General features: G+C 44.4%; 1 protein-coding gene across 37 annotated transcripts in view; it reads left to right on the top strand.

Moving 5' to 3' along the window:
* The first annotated feature begins 608 nt into the window (after nucleotides 1-608).
* Nucleotides 609-24,271, top strand: part of eya1 (EYA transcriptional coactivator and phosphatase 1) — a 56,825-nt gene continuing 33,162 nt past the window's right edge. For 18 of the 37 annotated variants that reach the window (XM_040167608.2, XM_078095879.1, XM_040167607.2 and 15 more), the window contains exon 1: nucleotides 20,392-20,807. The gene's annotated coding sequence lies outside the window, so the exon portion shown is untranslated. Of the gene's footprint in view, nucleotides 823-4,661; nucleotides 4,723-7,368; nucleotides 7,388-20,352; nucleotides 20,808-24,271 lie in introns of those variants that run through there. The other 19 variants (XM_078095887.1, XM_040167614.2, XM_078095886.1 and 16 more) reach the window with 9 other exon arrangements.

Here is a 24,271-nt window from a genome sequence, read left to right as displayed (position 1 = left end):
ATTTAAACTTTGTTTCTCTACTGCATCCTCTATTCTAATCCTTCTTTCAGAGCCCTTAACACGAGGCAACATCTCACCGTGACCCCTCATCACTGGTTTTGCATCTGTGGTGAGCAGTTCAATCATTACATTTTTCCAGAAAAAGTTTAAAAAATAAACGCAAAGATGAATATAATTATTGCAATGATTTCACAACCACCTTTTCAGATAATAAATTAAAGCATTTCTATTCTGGTATATATTTAGGGAGAAATACTCAATAAGCCAAATCATTCAACAATATTGATGGTTCGATAGGATCCTATAGGTTGCGCTGTACAACAAAAGAGTTTCACTCGTTTCCTTCAAACAAGCGGCTTAATCTTAACGACATTTGTGTTCACCAACCAGCGCTCACCAACTAATGAATACAATTACCACTTTATATTTCACGATTTTAAGCTTCGTTTAAACAAACCATATTAGCCGAATTAAAAACATATCGCTAAAAAATACAAAAGACACAGGCACAATCAGCCTGTTGGCCAAGAAGCGACCTGACAGGAAACCGAGGATGAAGTTTGGGTCGCAGCTGCTGCGTTTGACACCAGCGGGCAGCGCGCGCGCGCACCGACGCGCGTCGATCTATTTTTTTCATCTCGTCACTGTAAACTTCCGACTCTCCGGCCGAAGCTAACCCGTTTAAATATGATTAAGCTTTCACGTCGGACGTTGACAATATGTGTATCTTTATTTTCAAGGGAAGAAACAGCCGCTGGGTGGTAAACGTCGTTATGGACGCAGGGACTTGTTGCATCTGGTGACCGGCGGTGACGCAGTAAGGTAAAAAAAAAAAGAAGAAGCTGTATATGTACATTTCTGTTACTTTTAGTACTTTTTACTGCTTCCTAGTCGTTGCCTCTCAGCGGACGAACAACTGTTGCCATTTGGATGGTTTTGTGCGTTGAGTAAATAGCGTGGTATGTCCCATGTGGGCGGGGACAGCAGCAGTAGTTCTGATATGAACCAATGCGCTGCGGTTGGCTGTGGCAGAGCGATCACTCCGCAGCGACACGTTCAAGTTGGGTAAATCAACTTAACTTAACTCAGTTAGTTTTTTATTTAAGTAAGTGTATATATATGTAATTTTTTTTAATTACATATTACATATAACAAAAACACACACATGTTGCTCCACATATATATATATATATATATATATATATATATATATATATATATATATATATATATATATATATATATATAGTTGTTAAGCGCTGCATAATTTAGCTGCTGTTCCATCAAAGCAAGTATTTTGTTTAGCACACAGTCGACCAACTGAGTGCACTTGCATTGTGCAGTAGTTTGCAACGAGCAGCAACAGGCCGATGCAGGTAGTTCAAGTTGCATACGGGACATTTATCAAATTGTAATGTGCCTTAAGTTAACAGCAGTTGCACCTCGGATTTACTCTCATTTATTCTGCCTCAGGCTACAGTCATTTTTCTGTCAAATTATTTACCTTTTTTACTGTGCACAGCACTTGACAGTGATGGATAGCAGGTTAAAAATGGACATTTTCTCCTCACTTAGTGTATGTTGGATTGACTCAAGAACGCATGGGGTTCTTCCCTCAGACCAAAGGAACTTGGAAAGATTGTGTTCCCCTCTGCTTTTCGCATTGCGAAATTATACAATTTGTCTTCATTTCCCTCTGACTTGGACTCATTTTCATGATGTATGATCGAAGCACATCGTCAAGACAGAAGTGTAGGTTGTGTCAGAGTCATGGCGTCATGATTACAACCCGGGTTGCGGACGCAGGCCCGCTGCCAGTGCAAAGGTAGCGTCAACTGCGTAAAGATGGAGGTTCCCTGATTGGATGTTTTCCTTTTTGTCTCACGGCACCAAGTTGTCAAATATCGGTAGTTGGTCAGCACCTAAATGTCAATTTTTAAGAAGCTGCCGTATTTGTGCACCCGGTTAAATGTTATGACGAGGTTGCTGCTGATTATTGGCCGAGTCACTAGAGGTCAGAGGTCACGCCTGGGTCCATGGTAGCACAAACCACGGTGTTTTAATCTCAACGCTGATGTATGCGAGGTCTGTCCAGTTTCCCTCTTTCTAACTTAATCTTCCCTATTACATAAGAGTTTACCAACTCTCAATGTTGATAGTCAGATGTTTCTTCATGATACATAAATGAAATTGTGTGTGATTGTGCTTCAGCACCGCATATATTCAGCTCGTGGTCACACAAGGAAAGCAGCAAATCTTCACATCTGAAAGTCTCGATTTACGGCCGTTGCACTTCAAATCTTTTTATTTTCTCACATCCTCTGGAATTCTTTTTTTTATGGACGTCTTTATTGACACTGTGGACTATCTCGATTTCTTTTCCCTGCATTTTGGGTTTTCCGCCACTGAACTTAGACGTAACCCATGTGACCCCAAGGATTGAAGTTCAAAAATTCATCCGTTTAAAAAAAAAAAAAGCGTGGTAGCGCAGCGGGAGTACTGCAATGTATCATGTCTGCAGCAACGAGCAGAACAAGTTTTATTCACACATGTACCGGATTCCCTAAATAACGGTACATGTGCTTCACGTTTTCTTTAAGACTTTGGCTTCAGAGGAGAGTTCTTCGGTCTGTTCGCCTCACTTTTGAAGTTACATGCTCCTCCAATTACTGAGGCCATGCCGTCTCCCCTACGGTGTCCTTGGACAGCTCTCTGAGTGCCTGAAAGTGTTGCAGACCATTCATTCTGGATTGTCTTCATCTGTTTGCATAATTTTGCCTCCCTAACCGTTTTCCTCCCCCACTAGGCACTTTTTTTCTTTTTAATCTTTTATGAATGTTTGCGTCTTTGTGGGATTGTCAGTTTTCAGTTTTTATTTTTTTTCCAATACCACTGACGGTTGTAAAACTTTTGCCTCGAGCTGTTTTATGGCACCCCGCCTGTCAGCTGTGTACTGTACACAGCATGTGTCTTTTACAGCCTGTGTGCGGATGTTGCCTCTCCAAACTCTTCACCTGTTGGGTTTACAGACATGTTTTGTTTTTTATCTAAAGATATATATATATGTAGAACGCAAAAAAATAAGCAAAAAAAAAGGTTTCTTTGACCTTTATGTATTTTCTACGTTTTTCAGTTGGACTAATTTGCTGTCAGGCAGGAGGTTGTTTTTGCAACTCAGGCAGACTCCAGAAATTAATTTATCCAAATAACCAAGTCCTCCTGGGCCATGGAGGTTGGGACAGTGGTAGGCAAAGCTGCCGTTTGATGTCTGGAATGTTTTGGCTGACTTAGAGCAGGCGACTGGAGTGGAGGGATCATTTTCACTGACCCATGGGATTTTTAACCATTTTCATATATTGAGAACAAAACAAAGAGAGGGAAAAATGCCTGAGCAGATTTGCATTGACTATGCTATCAAAAACTAAGGTGGAAAAAAAAAAAGTGAGACTGAAGTTTTTTTTTAGTCTAGGATATAAAGGGTGATCTATGGTGCACACTAAGGTGTATTTGTAAGAGTTTACAAATTGTTGCTATTAGGCCTATATTGAAAAAATAAGAAATCAGCTATATAATAAAAATGTGCTTCATTAGGAGTGCTAATTAGGTGGTCATTTGGACTGCGGGCAAAGTAAATACAAGGCACCATCCTAATAATGTAAACACTCTGATTGTACCCTTTCATTGTATAAAATCCCTCATTAGGTGCGCACACTGTTGGTATGTAATTTGTTGAATCCAATATAAAGTAATTACCACAGTAGTTGCGTTAATTAAACGAATTCCTACAATAACAAATTCTCTTATTAAACAAGCCCCGAGGAAAGGGAAGTGCAGAGAAACCAGGCGGTCTTTAGTAACGGGGACTTGAGTTTCCAGCGTAATAAATAATTCACAGATCCTGTGTGATGAGCTGCTGAGGACAGAAATCCCTAATGACAGCTTTTTATAACCTATGACTCAGCTGGCCATTATGCTTCTGACATCCTTTACACGGAGCACATTCCCCCTGCGTGCTCAGCGCTCGCTCTCCTCTCACCCTGCGCCTACTACTGCCTCCACCAAAAGGAGTTGTATTACAAAGTACTATATACGGTCTCTTAATGAGGGAGATTTCATATAAAACATATTAAAATTAAATTAGTGCATGTTTAGTGTATTCTTTTGCCTCATTATAGGGCTGCAACTACTGATTATATATTTTTGTATCGATTTAATTCACCTTTCGTTTTCTCAATTAATCGCTTGGTCAATAAGAAAGTTTCTTAAGTTTAAATTCTTTAATTGTCTCTTTTTGTCTGTCCAAAAGTCAAAGACATTCACCTTAACATGACACAGACAAACATCAGGTAAATCTTACATTTGAGAGGCTGACATTTTTTTTTTACGGTTAATCAATTGTCTTTCCTGCAATCAAGTTATCAATTAGTCGAATAATCTTGCAGCTATTGCTGTAAATGTTTAAAGTTTCTTTATACAACTCGTAAGAGCTGTTCGATGCTTTTATTACTTACCCACCCACATCTTTTCACCAAATGTATCCATCATCAATCCATGTCTTTTTGTTAGTGACTATTCTGGAAGCGTGAGAGAAGTTTACTCTCATAATGTGTTCTAGTTTAACCGCCGTTATCAATTTCCCTCCATTGTCATTTCCTCGCCAGGTCCATGCAGGAGGGACCGTTGTAACCGTCACGCCTGTTGCCACTGCGGCAAACCTGTGAGGTAGGAGACTGAACAATTGAGTCTCTCCAGTCTGCTTAAGGCCTGTGACTGATCAAGTCTTACACTGTTTGATTGGCACGATGCCCCCCACCCCCACCCGACCCCCATCAAGCAACATCTGGGTCTATTATGCATTTCGCAACTCCCAGTACGAAAGGCAAGGCCTCACATGGTATTGGTTGGTTGGCAATGTGTTGTTATCATTTCCAAACTTCAACTCGCACTAAGAATAGGTTGTTAATTTTAGATGCAGGGAAAAAAAAAGATGCAGTTACTCAGGCTTGTGCTTGTCCCCAGAGTCAGTGCAGGGAAATAAATCTGGTGGCCCTGATTAAGTACCTGACAATAGAGTTAGCACGGCACTAGTGGTTTATAGTAATACCGCGGACATGGGCAATTAGGCCCAACAGGTAATTTACAGTACCGCTCGCGGGCGGTGACCTGGTATGAGCTCGGGACCACCCCGGCAACAAATTAGATCGCACAGGCGAGAAGAGAAGCAGCACTGTTGGGCGTCCAAATGCAGCGGAGCAATCAAAGATCCTAAAGCGCGCCGCGCGTATTTCAAATTCCTCATGATTTTGCTCCCGTGACAGGAATGACATACGGCTCCGGCTTTTTTCCCTCCGTCATTTTTTTCCGGAGAATGAATGATCGCTTTTACACCTTGTTGATCTTTTTACGTCAGCGTGGGCCGCTCTCCTCCGCCGCCTATTAATTATGAAATACTGTAGGTCTTGCCCATTTGGTTTTACTACCTCCCTCCCTGAACTTGGTGTGAAAGGCTGCTGTTTTTAAAAAAGGTGTATTAAAGTAGAGTGCTGGTGAGCGTCCCCCCACCTCCCCCCCCCCGGAAGCCCCCCTCCCTCTGCATTATGTCACCAGAGTCAAAAAGGCACGGCTGAGGGGAAGAAAAAACCTGTTTCACACATGATAGACACCTTAACACATGGAGCGCGGCATGTGGCCTCTTCCCTGCACACTGCTCGGGCCTCGACGCACACACACATCCACGCGTCCACGCGGCCGGTTTAGCGCGACCCTTCGGTGGCATCTGATGGAGTATTTTGACAGTTTAACAACGCTCACCGTTGTGAGGAAGAAAAACAGTGCCCTCTCCTGCCCGTCTCTGCCGCGTGGCTCACAGATTGAAACGTCACCGCCCCCCCCCCGCCCCTTTCGCTGCGGTCCGCGGACGGACGGGCGCCATGTGTCTGCGGCCCCCTCCGCTCCGCGCGCGGTTCCACTGCTGGACGGTGTGGCAGGACCACCTCCTCTAATAACCCTGACCACCACGATCCCCCACTGTCAGCACATAGGCCATAGCTTCATCGAGACCACCACAAAGCGGCGGGCGTGGCGCCCGGGGTCGGGGGGTGTCCTCGGGAAGACGCCAGTCAATGGCGCTGGATATTGATTGTTTTCATTAGTGTATAATCCCCCTGAGTTTAGGAGCGGGTTCCCTTCACAGACCCGGCCGAGGAGTTCACCTCTCTCCTCGACCCACCGAAGGCCACCGTAGTTCTGTGAAATTGAGGGAACGCGACCCGCAGAGTGCGAATCGGTGGTAACACCAGCCGACTTCCGATGCCCCCTAAAGTAGTGTTATTATGGTGAGGACGGCCTCCGAGCCGGGCGAACAACGCTGCCACAGTTTCGCAATTGGCGGCTCAGGTTACCGACGTCTTGGAAAGGGAGAACTGAGGTTTTTTTTTTTTCTTTTTTCTTTTTTCTCCAATTGGTTGCAATCTGCAACCACACTGCTAGACGCCTCCATTACCTTGACGCTGTCTCTTTAAACACTCACTGCTATTTTTTCTCTTTTATCGTCGGTCGGAATAAGCAAACCGCTTAAGCAGTTCCATCTATCTATTTATGTGCGTCACTCATTTATGACAAACACCCTGCAAATAGGGAGAAAGGCTAATTGGCATGAACTCCAGTGATGTAAGCAGCACCACGCCGCAGCTGTGTGGAGCCAACCAACGCTTGCGCAGCTATTTTAGAGCTCCAGTCCAAAAGAAATACTGTATACTTGTGCTACACCTGCAACTTAGCCTTGAAGACGGGACAGCGTGAGCAGTAGAACATTTAGTTTTTTTCCATGACAGAGAAAGGATTGTTGTTGTGACCCTCACTGTCGAAAGGAGTACGTGGGCAATTATTATTACATGAAACCTGACTTTTTTTTTTTCTGGGAGGATTGCATTTGACATGTTTGCATTGGCTAGAGCTATCTTCAACTTTTATGTATTTATTCTTTTTAACAGCTGCTTTTGTTAAAGGGCAAAAAAAGGAAAAATATCTTATTATGAGCACCTTTTCCATTCACCAAATAAAGAAATGCTCCGCCGGTGATTTCTACAGATGCAAGTGTGAACTCCCGGAACAATATTTAGCATTTCTGCCACTGGTGTTTAATCCCTCATTAGCCTTTAGGTGACACCAAGCAGCATCAGCCTCAATCTCGTGTTTGCCAATCAGCGGCGGGTTGAGTGACAGGCACAGAGCAGCACATCCCGCATGTAAACCCTCCCTCCACCACCACCGAATTAGAGTGGCTGTTGCTACACGCCGCCGCCTCCTGCTTCTACACAAATGAGAAAGTAAGCACTCCGGTTCAGGAGTTCACATTCTGGATGCGTGCCGGAACTACTTAAGGCCGGTGAGGTTTTTTTTTTTTTTTTTTTTCAGAAGGAACAGGTGGTCCGAGTGACATAATTCTGGCTTGCGTAGAAATTAGGCCTTGTTGTTCAGCCTGAAGTGTTATTGCTCTGTCAATACGTATATGCGCGACTACATCTGACTGACTTACTAATGTAATCTGATAAAAATGAAGATACTGGCATGAATGCTTCCTTACACCTGCCCTTGCGCTATATTAAGTAAACCGTTCAACAAACTAACAAATCACACACATATGCGCTCATCTTTGACACGTCTCAAGGCCTGGCTGAGAAATCTATTTATTCTCATGCACTGGTAACTACTGGCGCGTATGCGTTCGAGTGGAATGCCATTCAGAATGCAGAAAATATATTTAGTTCCTTGCCAACAGACAGCAAAAGGCACCAGTGGGTCTGGCCCCTGAACGGTTATTTCTGTCGCAGTATGGACTTTCAATTACAATAATCCGCGGCTCGGCTCTTTCAGGAACATCAGGGCCGATTAACTATGTAGATGCATCCAATGTGACACCTACAGTACACGTCAGAAATGGACGAAGCTTAGAGTGTTACTTACAAATATAGAATTTACCGTAGCTTGGTTTTCTGCCTTCACTCACGCCTACTTAGTTTACTCTTTTACTGTGTACGACAGGGAGGCGGAGACAACAATGTAGAACATAATAATTCCAGTCTGTCTTATTATGAGTGCGTTTAAGCCCGTTAATAGGTAGCTGCTTGTGGACAGTGGAAATACCCCACAGCTGCAGTGTGATCCTCCTGTCAGAAAGACCCGCTCGCAACTCCAGACATGCATACATGCGTCCAGCAAACAGTTTTCGGCGCATATTAATAATTGTATAATTTTCTTTTTTAAAGCTATTTCTGCTTTTATTGACATTTAGAGCCGCTGGACACACTGCGCTGTTTCTCCTTTCGGGAACCCTGTGAGGTCTGTGCTTATATTTGGTGGAGGTTTGACCTAAAGCTGGGCAAAGCCATGCGATTGAAAAGGGATGAACGGAGAACAATGGCCAGATAAGTGAATTACCTACCTGGTAGGAACACACAAGGGCTGTGTCCCGCAGCCAGGCAACTGGCGGGCCCGTCTGTTTGCATTAGCAAAGCGTCGAGCAGCTCCCGCAAACACTACTTATCCTGTTTAATTGGTGCGTAATTCCTGCGAAGTTGTCATACATGTCTGTTTTCCTTGACCTATGTAAACAGTAGAGGGTAGTGTGAATCGTCACCGAGTGGTTAAGTGGAGGCTTCTCTGGAGGGGCAAGTAAGTGGTGGTAAGAATTGTGTAAACACTTAGGTTGACAAAGTTGTATTTTTTTTGGAGTTGGACTTGGTTGGACATGTGAATACATTCTTTGTCTCCGTCTACAACATTTTATTGTGTAAAGCCAATATTCTTAATATGAGACTATTTGAGTTTTTTAGGACTAAGAAACAAATTGTACAAATGAAAAATCCCTAATAGAAACCAAAGACCTATTACAATTTGAAAATAGACTTTATGGTTAATATACTGTGCATATTAGCTACAACTTTATTTCAAATTAAACACATGAATTGGTAAATATGTAAATCTATCTGGTTTGAAAAGAGAAAGTTCCATCTCTGTTCTGTTCTGCCGTGAATGAACAATACCTTCACCGTCTCTCAGCACTCAAACTTTTTAAATGTCCTGGAGGAGTACTGGTTCGAGTCCCAAACCCACTGAGATCTTTAATGAAGGCTTTACCTTCCAGGCAAACATATTTCTCCGAATGACAGTAATTTACATATGATGTATTTAGAGAAGAAGAGGGCAGGCTAATTCTATTTGGAGATTTTCCTTTGTTTTAGGAGTCATTAGCAGCTCGCTCAAATCTAATTTTTACAATTTCATCAGGCCATCTTGGAAAGCCTCTGTGAGCTCATCAGAGAGGAGCATTTATTGCTAAGTGTTCTCTATTGCATTAGCACACAATAAAGCGGCCGGGGACTGCTACAGACGTTTATGTGGAATCCAGTTAACACTCCGCCAATTCGTTTTTTATTGGGACACAATCAATTTTTATTCATTTTAAAGCCAGAATGCTTTCTTACATTGTGTGCCTACCCCCAGCTTATTATGCCCTAAACCAATTACTCAGTTGTTTTCACAAAATGCTAATATTTATGTTAAAGATTTCCTCTTTTGAAATGAAGGCTCGACGTGCATATACATAATGAAAGCTTTTGTAAATTCTAACGCAAGTCTGTCACACATGTTCTTCATTATCAGGCGCTTCCACACGAGGTTTTTAAAGCATAAGAGTGGCATTCATTTAATTTGAAGGAGTCTAGCAATAACAGTAGAGTCTGAGTAATAACATAATGTTGTAGAGACGGCTAAACATAATGCAACTCTTCAGAGTTTATTAAGTTAATAGTAAAGTTCTATTAAATGTCCATAATCTGTAATGGACATTTGCATTTGAGATATGATTGGATTGGAAATTGTAAGCCGCTATTTATTTAGCTGCTTGCCTGAATACGAAAGAACCGGATCCCGGCGTGGAGGACGTCTCAATGTGAGCTGGACGCGTGCATCTCCGCTGCAGTGTGATAATCAGAGTGCTTAAGTGCTCCTGGAGACAAGACGGACCCAGATACCCTCTTCTCCTCCCGCCCCTCCTCTAATTCACCAAGAAGTATTTAATGGCTCCCATTTAACTCCTCGTTGCATTTATTGTATAGTATCGGATGTACACCTTGTACCCTTCGGCGTTCGCCGAAGCGCGTTCGACCTGAACCGGAAAGTCTTCTCCCTTCGTCCTGTAACTGCCAGCCCACCGTTGCATCCAGCAGGGAAGTGGACAGACATCCTCTGCTTGGTGTTGCATTTCAGTAACGCGCAAACAAAGAACATTCATAGCTGTGTCCTCGAATGGCGGCCGGTGAAAACGTGTGTGGGATTTCCGAGTGTGCGCGCAGATATTTTTCCCCTTCCAGTTTTGGGATTTGTCCTGCAGTGGGCTCTGGAATGCTTTCAACATATTGATGAGATGACAAGTTATCATTGATCTGTCCTTACTTAGCGGGATCCATTAAATAATGTATGGGCTCTTGTGCATTACCAGTGCACTCTCCTGTCCTCGACCCATTAGAGGAGCAGGGCATGGGGGGGCCCTAGTGGCTCCAGGCCCTCTAAGGTCCTTGGGCTTTCATTTAATTAAATTATCCTATAATGAAAACGCCCATGATGAGATTAATTTTAATTATTTATCGGCGGACGATTTGAGGGAGAGGCTGCATTAATAATGCACAAAAGGGCTAAACATTTTTTCAATTCATCACCTTTCCCTTTTGTTAAAGGTGCAATTTGTTAAGTCCTCTGCAGCTGCTAGAGGTGATGTGGTGGAGATATGGACGACCAGGCAGAGGTCAGTCCGAACGGCTGCTGAGGTGCTCGACTGTCACTTGATAATGTGCATTATTTTTGCTACGATGGCGTCACCACAAACCATTTGGGTATTGTGCGTTCCCTTGCGTGCTCACGTACATACATTCATTTATGCTTAAGTTTCACAAGATTCTCTGTTTCTCGAAGCTTGATGAATTTTATATTAATACCTAAAGGCAGAGAAGCAATCAAAATCCCGCATGTAATTCTCTGCTGATGTTTCTGTACCTCCATCAGGTTGGCATGTTAATTCCCCTTGTGTGAGCACATTATAAGACTTTGGTGGCTGGCCAACCTGAAAAGGGGAAGATTGTCGAAAGTCACACAGTGTGTAACTGTAATTAGCTGGCATGGAAATGTGCTTGTTTGAGTTGCCGGGCAAAAGAGATGGTAGTTGTACAGTTGAGATGTGTAAGTTGATATAAATGTTGAAAACAATTCCCTTTTGTTATGGAAATGAGCGCATTTCACATCTTCCAAACGTTTGTACCAACTGAAATGTACAGGCAGCCGGAGGAATGGCCGAGGGCAGGAGTCAAGAATGTCATTGGGACGATGAGCCGAGTGCATTTATCAGGCCTTCATCAATAGTTGATTAATAATTCAGTCTGGGGCGTCTTTCGGGCAGGGTTTCAGCTAGATTGTAATTTTGTAAATTGCGTAGTCATCATGCAACGGATGGGCCGAGCTGCTGTGAGAGTCACGGCTGTGAATGTGCCGCTGGTCTATTGGATTTTGGTAACGGGTACAAGACTTTGATCCAGATTCTGCTGGAGTTTGTAGTCGGGTTTTCCACAACAAATCCAGGAACCAAGGGCCTCTAAAAGGGGTTGGGAGAAATATTAAAGACAATGAAAAGTGACCCTGCGTGACAAATTTCAGTTTATACAATGGCACGGTGTGGTTTTATTTCCTGTCTTATTTTGTAGTTTTCTGCTTCTTGTCTCTCTGGGTAACTTCACTTCCTGCCTGGTCCTGTCATCCCCTGTAATTGTCTGATTGTTTCCACCTGTGTCCAATCACCCGCACCTCCCTAGTGTATTTAATCCGTGTGTCTCTTGTGTCACTTGTCGCGTCAGTGTCTATCGTCCTGGATGTTCGTAGTTTCCGCCTGCCGTTTTTCCCCAGTTCCTGTGTGTGTTTTTGCCCGTTGGCCTTTTGCTTTTTGCATTTTGTCTATTAAAGTATTTTTTGCTTTAAACGTCTGCATTTGAGTCCTGCCTTCCCCACATCCCTGACATATATAGGTTAAATATATGCTTTCAATGCTCTCAAATACTTTAAAGCTTCCACAGAGATAGAAATGACTATATGTTGCTGTTATATAACATGTAGAAAAGCCTTTTTCATGCTCCGACTTCTGGCCACAACTGTATTTAAATGGATCGTTTGCGTTCCACTTGGCTTCAGAATTAACAACTGTATCAACGTCAAAATGAAAACCAATGGTCAGATAGTGGCTTTCAGGTAGAACCCCAAGTCCCTTCATTTGGCAGATCTCCACCAGATACCAAACTGGCATTTCTTTCCATTGTGAGTTGTTGGAGGGGCTTTGGCCCAGGTGCAGCACCGGCAGACACCGTGGCCAGTGAACGAGCAAACCCCTCAATTACCCCCCCTGAGCCAGCTCCCAGATAACTCCCTCTAACTGCCCTGACCTGTATTACCTGTTCTGTGTCCAAAAGCGCGCTATTCTTCCGCATTGTTTCCAAGGCAACTGGAAGTTTTCGTGACCTATAAAAAGTTGCTACTCCTGTAACCGATCCGAGGCTGGGCGGTTGTTTGTTTCCACGGCGGTCTGCTCAGCTATTTATAGGTCCATCTAGCTGGTACGCGTAGGCACAGGAAGCCTAAACAACAAGTAGATTCATACATTCGGAAGAGAGAGAACCTCTCGTGTTGTTTTCGATAAGGCCCGAAAGTCTCCATGAGAGTTGTCTGGGAGGTTTCGCACCTGGGCCTCAGAGCAGTCGAGTCACAGAGTGAAGCGGAATACGGCTTCGCACCTTTCTCTCCTGTTTTCCCACAACAAAACCAAACTAAAGTTTATTTTGGGGTCGGGTGGCAATGACCCGGATGACTGTGTTTCCAGCGAAACCGCACAGAGCTGCTGGCTTTGGCGATCCACGTGTCCGTCATCAGAGGCCCTCGGCAGCTCGTCGCGCCCTCTCTCGGCGGGTGTGCGTCTCTCGCGAAAAAGGTCAATCGGGAAAGCAGAAATATTGGAGGGATAATTTATGTCTGATTCACAGGGCTGAAAAGTCGTATTAATTATCAAAGGAGCCAAGAACAGAGTTCAGGAAAAGGTCTCCCTTAAGGCATTTGGCAGCTGCATCAAACTTTCCTCCAATTTCAAGACATTCTTTTCAAGAATTTTTTCAGTATATTGTAATGTCATTACCCCCATTATCTGCTCCACTGTTAGCTTTACATACATGTGGCTACAATTCTTTCATATTAACCTTAAAATTACCGTCGAGGTTCAGTTCAAGACCCGTAGTTGTTGCCGGATTAAAAGTATATGTAGTATTATGGCTTCTTGATCAAAAACCGTAGATAAGTAAGCAACCTTGGGGTGCACCGAGAAAGTCTCAAAGAGGTTATCTAATAGACGGAATGAGAGAGGGCATCTTAAAAGAGGGCAGATATCAATAGGAATCTGTTTAGTTTATGGACTAGATACATTAACTTAACTAACAATCAATCACTCCCGTCTTTAAAGCTTTTAGATGCACGTAAAGCTGAGCTGCCACTGTTGTGGTTATTCACCTACTGAAGTCCGTTTGTTACTTCCTCCTTGAGTTGCACCTTAAGTAATGCAGCTTTGCAACAAATATTCCGATAAAAGAAGATGGGACATTTACAGGAAAAATCTCTAGCGGTGGACTGATTGATGGAAAGAACAACAAAGTTATAAACTGACTCGTTATGTTCCTCCGTCAGTTCACTTTTGTGAAATCTTTAACTTAACATTGGTTGTGTTTTCCGTGGCTCTGGGTCGAAACTATTGTACCGACATGTGTGTCACGGCAAACTATCAGACTGTTCTCCCTCGAAGGGCCTAAGCAGTTCTATCTAGAGGAGATACGACATGTTCTCACACACGCACAAAGGGAGAGTGTGCTGTGAGGAGTGCATTGCAAATTCCATTTCCTCAAGGAGGAAGTCACCTTTTAGCGAGGCCACCGCTGTTCCAAACACATCAAGAGGAAACAAACATGGAAAGTTGGCATATCATTCAGTCCGGTCGGTTCCATTGATGTCTTTCACAATGAGATGTTTGTCCAGATGAACTGCATCAGGGACGCTGTAAACTCCACGGTCTCAAGAAAGTGGACTGAAATTACAATTAGAGCGGATTAGACGGAGGGAATGGATGTTTACTTTCAATGAATTACTGTTGTATTTGTTATTCCTTACCGCTTTACAACCCACTGTTTAGTGGCTTCCTCACTTGGACGATGCCGTCCTTGTGTTTTGCAATTTGTAAAGTAACTCGGACAGCTCTTCCTGCCCGTTGGACATTGATAGTGCAGCAGTAGTGCTCCAGCAGAAACAATAAATGAAAGGCTGTCTCCGTTACTCAGGACAACTGCAGCGACAAGTTCCAGACACGCGCACAGAAGTCGCCCAGAGGTACTTTGGGGTCACGCATTAGCATATACGTCAGCGCTCCCCTCGCATAGTCTTAAACTGTGATTAGCACCATCGCTTATTTAGGAACTTCTCGTCATGCTTTCAAGTCCCCGCGATACGATTGGAGCCCCCCCCCACACCCCCCCTTCCACTGGTTTCGGGCAAGCTGCTAATAGTTCGTGTCGTCCTCGAGGCTGGGAAAAAATTGTGCAACCTCGGCGCGTTTCCTGCCGCACTATAAAATGAGTGACATTTGGTGCCTAGTTAATCCGAGCTCGGGTGCACATGCAGAAGGAGGCCCGGGGAGACGGATAAGCCCAGCTGTTAAGTCTGTCCAGGAGTTTAACATTACTGAAAACCGGGGGTCCAATGGGAATGCCCATTCATCGCTGCAAATAACCCCGCTGCGTAGCCGGTACTGGCCTCCTGGTGAACAAATGCGGATGTAGGTTAAATATAGGTTATCTTTTCGGTCCGTGCTATTTGTTTTTTTATTTATGTCGGGGTAGATGGGCTGATTGTTAATACCCCCCGACTCCCCCCAGGCTCAAATAACCTTCGGGCGAGCTCTTGAGAACGCTATCGGGGCTCAGTCCAGTGAGACAAACCACTGGCTCTTTAGCAACTGTATTTAGTCTCCGAGCCTCTCCGTGGCTTTCATCTGGCCAATTCAAACAGACGTCTGACCCCAGACATTTGCCTAATGTGTTTTTGCTATGTGGACTCCCGGCTTCACAAATGTCACAGCGGCTGGACTAGTGGGGGTTTGGTGAGTGACTCAGGGAGGGGGTGGGGGGGTGCTGTGAGTTAGAGGGGTCAGGGGTGGGGGGGTACAGGAAGGGAGGGTTGGCCTGAGGGGGTGGTGGTGGTGTTGCAAGGCAGGAGGTAAGTCCATAACCTGCTGCATTTATTCTCTTACCCGTCGGGAGTTGTTGGTGAGGTGGATCGTGAGTTCCCCCGGCGATGACCAGCCCCTCCTTTCCTCGCGGGGAGCCTACCGATGAGCGCCACGCCCCCCCCGGCACTCTGCTGACCCGGGCCCAACTGGGCGGGCAGCTGCGGCGGCGGAGACGGGGAGTGCCGCATTTCTGGCCGCCCGGGCTGCGGAAGCAGTCGTTGGGGGGGGGGGGACGTCCCTGACAAATGCTGCCATTTAGAGGGGTGCTGAAAATTTAGCTCCCGAACGTATCGGTATTTTAGGGCGCGGCTGACTTCGATTTAGTGCCGTTGCTGACAAGTATCTGCCTTAAAACCAGAATACCGGTTTACTACCAGGAAGTCGCACCCTCCATCCGTGGAATCCGCTCAACTCGAGTCCTCGGCATCCGCGTTCAGAGTGAGCTCATGAGGCAGACGATTGCTCGGTTCAAATGCAGGAATCAACTGCGACTGATTTTTGAGTCCGGTGTTTTGTTTGTAAATTGTCAAATTGCACGGCGGCGTTGAGGAAATAGAGCAAAGGAGAATATAAACTCATCCAGTGAACTTGTCACTTCAAAATACAACAAGCTTCATCCAACACTGAATTCAGTGTACTGAATGAAAAAGGCGTGGTAATTTATCCACTGATACTATAGGAAAGCTGTGTTGTTCTGTTAAAACAAAAGCATTTTAATGAAACATAAGCCAAACAAAAAACTAAATCCCCAAATGCATGTCTGTTATTATTTGATCACAGATATTTTGTTTATTGTAGTTTAAACTATTGCGCTGTGGACATAAATAGATAAAGGCATGTCAAATGTATTTTTTCAAAACGTCTAATAAATTATCTTAAGAAATAAGATTTTTTTTTTAAATACAGAAAAATTCTGTTTTTACGGTTTTTGCTTGTTGCAAAACACACAGCAGACACCAGCTGATAACCAGAGAAATCCAGTTACTGGTGTTACTTCACATGATGGCTTCACCCGGCGCTTCAAAAGAATTGCTTTAAATATGTGTTGTATAAACGTGGGGAGATTCTCTAACTGTGTGCACTTACTCTTTGATGAGAGACTTAAGGACAAAATGTGACTGATGTGGTTCTTCCCTCATATAGCAATTGTTTCTACGTGCACACGTTTGTGATGAGAGACCTTTTCTTTTATAAAAGCCGTGTGCTTATTTCGTCTTTCTTAAATCCCTTTATTCACAACTAAAATCTTGATTATATGGAAAACGTACGTCCCCAAATATACTGGCCGAACCTCGTTTATGTGACTCATTGAGGTGAATTTACTCTTATTATTCCTTTAACAGGCTATATATTTTAAGTGTAATGCCCGCGGTGATACTTCCAGCCATGGTGATGTCTCATTCTGAGTAATAGGTCTCTAAAGTGTGCTTGTTTGGCTTGTTTGGGCCCATCGGAGAGCAATAAAGTGTCTGTCGGAGGATTTTCGGGGTCCTCGTAGACTTTCTCCAGGTGTGCCCCCCCCCCTCATAAAGTACAACTTGTCTCTGACGGCGCACGCTTGAATGAATGTGTCTGCTGAGTGTTCTTTAATCCAATACCCGCACTCTCAACAACACCATGAGAGAAATGCCTTGAAAAAGTTCTGTGCGCATCTATTCTGTGCTTTACACAAACAGATATTGTGTTACTTCAAAGAGTCTTAGTAGCCGCAGCAGTGAGGTCACGCTGATCGCTCAAAGCCGATGACGCCCAGCGAGGTTAACGATTTCATTTGTTCCCAGCGCCGCCGTATTTTCGTGTTGAGGTACGCCGTGTTTACTTCTATCAGGCTGCTCCTCCGGTGAGGCGGGCCAACCTGATGTTTGTTTACGAGAGATTCTGGCTTCACTCGAAACTTTCATTCACCACTTGAAAGCGCTCGACTCGCTACTAATTTACCTCGAGGGACTTCAAAATTATCTGTCTGCGCCGTCAAAAAAGCTTTTTTGTGGCGGCAACTTGTCATCATCAAAGTCTTTCTTTCGTGTTTAATGAAAGCCCGGCGGATAGATGGGTTAATGTTATATTGTTTATACTTGAACACCACGTGCAGAAAGACATCTTAAACTCAAGCTTACATGTTTTTTCCGGGCCTCAAAATTATTACTTTGGCTGCTTTTTTGTTTGTTGCTTTGATTGCCGTCGCAATGCGAAGTTGCTTTCAAGTTTGTGTTCAGAATGAGAAAACGCAAACGGTGGGCGACGGCGGAGGAATGGAATGGCGCCGCAAACGAGCTGGTCGTCGGTGCCCAGGATCCGTCGCTCGGTCGTTCAACCCGGGAATATCCAGGGCCGAGCACTTCCACAGCTCTTTGACAAATTGCCATCCAGCTAAAGTTAATGTCCCACTTGTGTCAGGGGCGAGGCTGAGGGGCAGCAGGTTTGTGTAGTCAAGCTTTTTTTCTTTTTTAGTATTTGCTCCTTGGGTGAACACTTCACCTAATAATGCCTGTGTAAATATATAAAAACTGTTATTTTTTCCGAGTTCAGATTCCCATCTAGGGGGAAGTTTTGGAGTGTAACGCTCCGCTGAGACTTACGTCAAAAAAAGGGAACTCGATCCCTGTGAATGTGTGACATTGAATAAACACTGTAGTAGTTCTACCCAAACATATTTGCGGCACATATGCATACGAAAATATTGCAACTTTGTCACCAGGGTGTTAGCGTTTTGTTTCATCTGAATCACTTGATCCGCTGTCACACCGTTCCTGCACCTTTCACTCTGTTTATGTACCCTTTGTCAAGATAAGCAAACTCCCTCTGCCGAGATGTTCCCCTTTTGTGGACCAACAGAGGGAAAAACTCACAGCAGCTAAGGCCCGAAAACCTGCTGAACGCTCCCATTCCAGCTGGTGGAGCGTTAGCCTTCCGTTCTGTACCTTCCAGACAGAACCAGCCCTCTGGAAGTGAGTTTTATTTTCATGCGTGTGAGAAGCTGAGTGGATAACCTGTTGGCAGTGGAGGACAGCGCCGATCTCTCCTCACTCTAAATTGCAGGCAGGCATCCCCTGCAAACCCCTCATGAGGACCATTGAGTCCCATCTAGATAATCCTCAATAAAGAACGGCTTCACGTTTAATCTTAGCCCACTTCTCGAATTTCTCACTTGATATAGTTTTTGGCCAAGCGACAATTTCGAGCTGATGTCAGTCGAACAGCATCGGTGCGTCTTTTTTAAAGTTTCCGTTTCACAACAACTCTATTAGTCTATGAAAATAGAAAATATACTTCGTTCTAATGCATTTCATAAGGTTTTTTTAAATGTTAAACACATCGTAGGGCCTCTTGAAATGCAGTATTTGACTTTGTGACCGTTTCCACTGTGAAATAATTCTTAATGACCCCAACAAGGCAACACGTTGACAGATTAAAGGAATCATTTTACGTGGGATTGTTTGCATTGAGCAGCCTTCATCCATAGAATTACCGCGGAACATGGAAAAAGTCGGCGCCAAAACACCAGCAGTCAGGCTGCTCGGCTGATTGGAGCCTCAACTCCAAACGCACAGTGCAGGAGAGGACGAGGAAAATCTGAGTTCAGTGGTCGAGACATAAACAACTCTGGATAATTATACTGTGCAATTTGAAAATAACTCACTTGCAAAATTACATCTCAAACTAATTTCGCGCAGCTGCTTATTGAAATAGAGAGTGACAGAGCGAATGCAGCAACTCGACAGCCGTGTGCACCCCTCCGCTATCAGAACTAGTTACCTGAGAGTCCCCCAGCATCTATTAGCCGATCGAGTTATCGGGAACCTCTTTTAACGTGCAATATATTTCACGCTTTGATATTGAAAGGTGAGCCCGCGTGTTTACCTGCGGGTCACTCGGTTTGGAAAAAGGAAGTAGCGCTTGCGTTTCAAGCATCATCACTGCAGTGTGTTTTAAAAGCAGGAGCGGTGCGCCTCGGGTCTATTTCTGTCAGCTCCCTTGATGACGACGGCTACAGAGGTCGGTGTTGACCTGCCTCCCACTACGGGACGTGGACTCCCGAGATCATCACGTGGAAATTGAGTAATTCATCAGTTCTTTTTAGTTGAGAATGATTTGTTTTCTTTATTTCTTATTGGTAGTATTAGTAGTTTACAACGCACGAGCTGAGCACACGTAGGCCAGCCGCTGCCACTGTGTAGTATCCTTGCAGCCGTGGGTGTTCTTCTTCTGTCACCACCTCTTTACCGAAGTAAATGTATGATTTCCTCTTCTTTGGTAATCATTTTTCAGTATTACAGTCGGAATTTCCCCCCACGTTGAAATTAAACAACATCTAAATGGTCCACTGACCTCCCAACTCTTCATTACGCAGAACTTGTATTCTCGGGGAAAAAAGTAGTCATGACATATTTGAAAGCAAGACCCGCACGAGCGTCATCGGCAGCTTGGATAAATCACCAGTTTGAGCTCATCAGTAGCGGCCCGGCCTTGTGTATCATAAGCAGCTTCGCACAGTTGAAATAATAACCTGGAGCAGACAGAAGGCAGTCATTACCTTGCACACAGACGCGGCGCGTACGTGCTGACGGAGGACTCCCACTAGTCTGCCGCGCGGGCGGACGGGCGGGCGGACGGACGGAGCCGAGCTGCCCGGCCCCCCCCCCGTTAAACCTCGGGCTCCCCATCACCTAAGCTGGTGTCCTCCTAAGCTCGTTGTTTACCCTCAAAAGTCCCTCCGTCGGAAAGAGAAATCCTGCAGCGACCCGAGACTCGCAAGAGAGAGCAAAAAAAAAAAAATGCAGGCTGTGGTGAAGAGAAAAGAAGAAGAGAAGAAGAAGAAGAAAGAGCATAACAAAAACAAAGGAGAAGGGGGGTGAGGGGTGGGGGGGGGGGAGGGGCCCTGAGGGTGTGCGAGCGTTCCAGTAGACAGGCGGGAGATCTGCCGTTTCATTGTCTTTACTGATAAAATCTGCAGAGGGCCGTGTTGCTTAAAGCTGTGTGCGGATGACACACGGGGAGCCGGTGTGAGGCACGGCTCCCCCCTTAACCCCCCCCCCCGCTTCTCAGAAACGGCAGCAGCCTCCCTCTGCGTCGTTCACTGCCTTTCTCCCTCCCTCCCTCGCTCGCTCTCTCTCCCACCCTCTCTCTCCCTCTCTCTCTCTCTCTCTCTCTTTTTTTCCCCTCTTCCTCAGACACTCACTAGTCACTGCCCGCAGCAGTAATCGGACAACTCTCCTTCTCACTCGGTCCGGGTCTCCTGAGATACGGCGCGGGGCTCCATGGGTTCCAACACCTAAAATGAAAAAGAAAAAAGTAGTCTTGTAGTTTACATTTATTGTGCTACAGATTCTACCAACACTCTGTCAGAAAGTTTGCCGTCTGTTCTCCTGGACTGAACGATCTCTCCGTAGAAGATCATTTTTTAAAAGAAGCTGTAAGACGGGATAAACGCACAAGGACCAGAATTGTAGTGAGTATGGTTTTAATTTGTATGGGATATTAGTTTGTCAACTGTCTTGTCTATTCTTTATGTGTGTATGTATGTGTGAGGAATTATCTCTTTTATTTTGCACATTTCATTTAAGATATTTATTTTAATTATAGTATTTATATAGACAGAACAGCAGGAGTAACCATTTAATTTCTCAACTTGTCTTGTCATTAATTGTTAGAATTAAAAAAAACACCTATTATACGGTTATTATTCTAAAAATTGTAATACTCTATTAAGCTATTAAAAATGCACGTTGAGGGTAATAACATCAAGCAGAGAGGAAGGCATTAATTGTCACTGGTCAGCTGTAATTTATTGACATGATACATAAATATCTACAATTAAACAATTAAATTGCCTTTGCTGAATTCTAAATATTGATTTAAGTAAGGGTAAATGTAAATTACATCTGGGATGAAAAAGTTAATTAAAAAATGTAATGAGATATCAAGAATTAAAATAGCAGTGGATGGTATACATTTTATGATTGTATGATGACGTTCTGTTTTTGTAATACATTGTTTTAGTCCAATAGTTTTTTTTAAATGCAACAGTCCAATTTGTCTGTAATTATAAAACAAAAACGTCCCCAAACATTGCAACCACCTAAAAATAAATCTCCGTTAATTACAGGAATTACGTTGTTTAAACAGAAAGTACTATTTTGTTTGCACGATAGACATATATTAGCTGCAAACGTGTCCCGCCTTCCCTTTTTTAAAACATGGGATCTTGTTCTGCTCGCTCCGGTTTGCACTTTTGATCGGGCTAGCAAAACACGCCGCTCCCGGCAGGAGTCCCCTTTTTGACTGGCAGAACAAACACAACCAACACAGTTCAAGCAGTTGACATCTAACGCCATCTGCTGAGGCCAGGAATGCTGCGAGGAGACCTGAGGGGCTCTCGCCGTCCGACCGAGACAACAGGCCTCCACTCCCGGGCCGCGCTGCCCCGCCGCTCGCCAGCACTTCGCATGTAGTGCAGATGAGTCACAAAGTGATCACAAGCCTCTCTAGCTGAAGGATGTTCTGCTTTAATGTTCTGCGTATGATCACAGGCTTACATTACAAGTCAGGGAATTATTGTGTGTGTGTGTGTGTGTGTGAGAGAGAAAGGAGGGCATTTCATCCCTCTGAAATTATGCTTCTTTTTTTTTTTTGCCCTCCCTATTTCCTTTTTCATCCTCTAAATCCTGTCATTTAGAAGGAAAAAAAAAACCAAAAACAACAAAGCGCCTGCTTTACAAAGGTGTGTGTCTGCAGATGAAAGAGAGAGGAAGCGGAGAGGTTGGGCCGGTTAGCCCGACCGCTTGCAGAGTGGCCTCCGCTCGGCGCAGGGCAAACATGACAGCGCGTGTGATCGCCGGCCGCAACCCGCTCCACCCGCACAATGACCTTTTTATTCATCCAATTAACAGATAATGAGCCCGGGGCCGATGTGGGGCTGTTTGCACTGTGTTATTTGCTCTACGCCAGGGTCTCCGTGCCCGGCCGCGGCGCTCCCGTGCATGTGCACCAGTGTGTACAAGCGGGAGCGGTCGGTGGTGACGGTGGCATTGTTTGCACAAGGCCCGATGCCTGCCGAATAGACGCGTCTGGCCAGCCGAGCTCTTCTCTCAGGGAGGAGATTGGAAACGGTGAAAGACACCGAGGGCTAATTGATCGAGAGGGGGGATCCGGGGGGGGCAGAGAGAGAAGGAGGAAATAGGGGACTTCCTATTAAGTAACCCATTCCGGGTGATTAGTGGGCAGGGGTTGTTTACCAAATACTGCGGGGTGTTATTTTGTTAACACTCCACTGTTTGGATCTGGAGTGTGTGTCTGAAAGAACAGGAAATGAGCTCTGAGGATTTCTGTTGGTTGCCATGGCAGGTCCTCATTCACTGACACCCATTTGCGTGTTTGTTTGTAAATTGCAATTGCAAAGGAAGCCTGAACATGCATTTTATTCAAAGGGGTCGTACTGAAGATCTGTCTATGTAGACGTGACTGATCACATATCATTAAAGTCCTCTTGAGAATTAAAAAAAAAAAAGAAAAAAAATGCAACTTTATTTCCGTCTGCAATGTTGACATGGAAAATTTAAAAATGGCTTCTGCCTCCTTAAATTATAATTAACATTTACACCACAAATTACTGCATCAGGTTTGAGGGAATAAGAATAACAGCTAACTTTGATGACTGTGAGTCATCTCTGTGCTGTGGAGCCTGTAGCGTTCTGCGGTGGTCACGCTGGTAGGCAGGTTGTGATAAAATGTGCACCTTAAATCTGGTTGGATGGCCCCTCAAAGGCGAAGCAGCCTTCTGGAAATAATTTAGAAGGTTGAAGAGCACAGTATTAACAGATTTAACGTAGCTATTGAGTGAATTGCTGGAGCACCATGTGAGGTGAGGCCAAATGAGAGACAAATTGCATATCAACACGCAGCACATCTGTTGATAATTATGATTTTAATTGTGAAAGTGAATGAACATAAATGACGTGTGAAACACTGTGTGCTTTTATCATTTGTTTGCGTCTAATCCTTGTACCAAGTGCAGACCGGTGCGGTTCATCTCCATCCGCTTTATTTATATTCGCAAAAGCTGCTCTAAAATACTTCACTTTTTAGGATGAAAATACCGCCAGGCCATTTGATGTGACGTTTGCTGGCAGCCGTTATTTTTTTTCGGGCCACGTAGGGAGACACAAGTGAAGTGTAGCATTTTGTAAACTGCTCCTAATTCCACTCACATCTGTGTTCAATTGTTGTCTGCATCTACATTCTTTGAGAGTGGATTTATTTTTCCTGGGCCACCATGTGGATTCAGCTGACCAGCTTAAGTGGGGATTAGTTGTTTTAAAGTTAGATTTTGATTAAAGCACTTGTTTTTTAAAAGTTGTAACTCACAACACATGGCTTACATGGGCTGTGGACCGTGTGCTATAAAATGAATATCAAGCGAGGGTGACGCAGGGAGCGGAAATCAAACAATGCATATTTACTCGCCTTTTTTTTTTTTTAACGTCACGTTTGCTTTCATTTCGCGGTGGTGATCTTACGGATCAAGTCATACGGGAAAAGTCATAGGAGGGAGATATGTAGCAAAGGTGACCGTGCGACCGGGGGGGGGGGGTCAAGCGGCCTGCATGCTGAGGCTGAAGCCTCGGCCGTGTTTACCTTTTTCGGAGACGCAGGTCTTGAAATAGGTAAAGCGAAACAAACGGGGCCGGCAAACAACCATGAGTGAAGCGTTTTTTTTTTTCTTCCCCTTCCTCTTGATGACACTTCGCGCCTCATTTAGTCCGGCTTTGTTCTTGTTGCCTTCAAAGAACCCGGCAGTTTCAGGTTGAACTGGGAAGCACATCAAAGATGCTGAAACGGAGAGATTTTTTTTTCTTCGTCTTCTTCTTCCTTTCTTTTTTTTAAAACAATAAATATTTAGCGGCACAGAAGAAA

The sequence above is a fragment of the Gasterosteus aculeatus genome, chromosome 21, assembly GCF_964276395.1.
Source record: "Gasterosteus aculeatus chromosome 21, fGasAcu3.hap1.1, whole genome shotgun sequence".
Classification (NCBI taxonomy): Eukaryota; Metazoa; Chordata; class Actinopteri; order Perciformes; family Gasterosteidae; genus Gasterosteus; species Gasterosteus aculeatus.
Note: the sequence above shows the minus strand (reverse complement) of the source record. Positions and strands in the feature narration are given on the sequence as shown.